Genomic DNA, 2,998 nt, shown 5'->3' on the forward strand with positions numbered 1-2,998 from the left:
ATACAGAACCATTCAGAAAAATGTCAGTTACATGAATTTGAAGAAAATTATACTGCAAGTTCCACATGCTCCAACGCAATTTAGTAAAAATCCTATATTTTGGAGTTTGGGGTGCTATCTAGATAATATTAAAGCTTCTGTTATATTGGTTATATCTATGTCCAATTAATTGTGACTCCAAATGCAGGAGTGATTAACTGATTCCCTCTAACCTCCAAAAGCAAGGCCAGACAAGTGCGAGGAAGAGGGAGTGAGTGGCCCCTTAAATGTCGCACCTAGGCCTCTCTCTTGCTTCACTCTCGTCCTGGACTAGCCTTAGAAAGCCAGTCTCAGTCTTCTTTATCAGAATAGAAATACTCTCCATTTATGGCTCTTATGTTAGTGGTACTGACAGTGTCTTAGCTCAGGTGCACAGAAAAAAGAACCTGAAGCCCAGGGCTTACGTGTAGGTAATTTACTAAGGAATGTAGACCCAGAAAACAGGAGCGAGGTTCCACGATAGTGAAGCAGGGAAGAAGAAGGAGCCAATGTGAAGAGAATTTATCAAGCTGGCCACCAGTAAGTACAACCAATAACTCAAAATCATGAGATCTTGCCCTTGAGAAGCCACATAAATGGCATCTCAGCATCATCTTGGGGAAGGAAGAGGAAAAAAAAGAGAATTTATCCGTAAGTTCCCATATTTCATTGGTCAAGATTTCTCCCCATGAGGCATTAATTCTGCCACACTGCCAGGGTACACTTCTGCAGTACTACTCGTAGATCCAGACAAGAAGTACCTCTGTCCTGGGCTTAATGCTTTAGACCTGCCCTGAACACCACAGTCACTGCATATCATAAACACAAACACACACACAATTAGAGAGCATTTCTGCCATGTGGCATCCTACCATCAGCACTGGCACAGCACAACCTCTAACCCTAAACATCTGCTTCTGTTCAGGCCCTAAGGGAATACTTCTTTACATGATTTGCCCTATGTGTGTCCTCAAAGCAGGAGGCAACTGTGTCAAATGCTAGGAAGATATGTGGGTAGATAGACTGCCCACATTGGAGGCTAATATCTTTTTAGAATTCGGGACAGATCTGAACAGCAGAAGTGCTTAGGTTAGAAAAAAGATAAATTTGTTAACTTGTCAAAAGAGAGCAGAAAGACAATAGAGTCTTCTGTAGTAAAACATTTTCCAACACTGCCAAGCATTCTTGTTTTCCTTTGTGTTCCAATACATGGTTCTGGAGAAACTGACAAATTAATGTTGTATTCACAACAATTGCATATGGCGGCAGAGGAACATTTTGTAACATTAAACTAGTTGTTTTAGTCTTAAATTTATATTGTCCTTGAGATCCAAACCACCTTCTATATTTTGCTTTGTGAGGCAGTTACTGGGTCTTTGCAAACTACATTTCTACTTTCCACCAATAGAAAATGCTACAGGGAGACTGCAAGGCAGGAGAAGGAAGGGACTTGATCCTCCTTCCTGTTTGCTAGGTGTTCCTATGGCATCACCTCCACAATAGCCCTTCAGCTTGGCAGTGACAGCTGGTTCATGCTCCGCTTTTACTGTGGTCCCAGAACCAGAATCCTGGCATCCATTGGCCAGGCAACTCTCCCTGTTCAAAAGTCTCCATCCTAGTTCAGCAGTGGCCTCCTCCAAGCTTCCAGTTTCTTTGCTCTCCCAGGCCTAGGCATGGTAGCGTCTATAGATACTATCTTCATGTTACCTTCATGACCCCTTTTCAGTTTTTTAGCCCTCCGATACTCAATTCCTTAAGTTTTTGCTGTTAAAATAACTGGTGTTATTTTTGTTTTCCTAAATGGCCCTGACTGATATAACAGGTCTGAATGTAGTAAGCAGGAAGCATAACAATGCTCTTCACAGTGCAACTGATGGACACTTAGTGCTGGAATGTGAATTCTTTATTTTTACTAATGTATTTAATTAAACTTTCAAAGAACTAAAGTGTAAGTTTATTTAAATACTTTGGGTTTAATTTTTTATATTAATGAATTCTAATTTGTACTGGACCTTTTACCTTCAATAATCTTGAAAATTTTTTTAAAATATTTTATTTTTAAATCAATGTGTTAGAATCTGAGAGATGGGGAGGGAGGGAAAGGGAGAGGGAGAGAGGGAGGGGGAGAGAGAGAGAAAGACAGAGAGAGAGAGAAACTGGCTGATGTGATTGTGGGGGCTGGCAAATCTGAAATCTACAGGACGGGCGAGCACAAACTGGAAGCTCTTGGGCAGAAACTGATGCTGTAAACTTGAGGCAGAATTTCTAGTCTGGAAAACTTCAGTTTTTGCTCTTAAGGCCTTTCAACTGATAATGTGAGACCCACTCACATTACTGAGGGTAATCTATGTGTAAAGTCAACTGATTAGATATTAACCACATCTATAAAGTATCTTTACAGCAATGCCAAGATTAGTGTGATTGAATAACTGGGTAATATAGACTAACCAGTTTGACACATCAAACTAACCATCATTTTTATATGTAAAATATAAAGTATATAAAATAATTTTATATAAAATATATTAAATATATAATATTTTTAAAGTTTCACTTTTTTTTTTTTTAATGCCTACAGCACCTGGTATTCCTAGGTGGTCTAACCAGGTACTAACCAGGCCCGACCCTGCTTAGCTTCAGAGACCAGACAAGATCAGGCACATTCAAGGTGGCATGGCCATAGACTAAAATTTTACTTTAATTTATATTTTTATAAATATATTCAAAACTTGTGTATCTTGAATACTATTATATTTGATTTAGAAATGAAAATTACATAAATAAGTCCTAGGGATGTAACGAGAATATAGTTAATAATACTGTATCATATATTTGAACATTGCTAAAAGAGTAGACCTTTTTTTTTTAAATTAAGTTTATTGGGTTAACATTGGTTAATACAATTATATAATATTCAGGTGTACATTATCATTTGACATCTGCATATTCTATTATGTGTTAAAAGTCTAGTTTCCTTCAG

At 38.1% G+C, this 2,998-nt stretch overlaps 1 pseudogene; it reads right to left on the reverse strand.

Moving 5' to 3' along the window:
• Positions 1-2,587: 2,587 nt before the first annotated feature.
• On the reverse strand, positions 2,588-2,703 carry LOC112480250 (annotated as a pseudogene).
• Between the last annotated feature and the right edge of the window lie 295 nt (positions 2,704-2,998).

This window comes from Pteropus alecto, unplaced genomic scaffold (genome assembly GCF_000325575.1).
Source record: "Pteropus alecto unplaced genomic scaffold, ASM32557v1 scaffold73, whole genome shotgun sequence".
NCBI classification, from domain to species: Eukaryota; Metazoa; Chordata; class Mammalia; order Chiroptera; family Pteropodidae; genus Pteropus; species Pteropus alecto.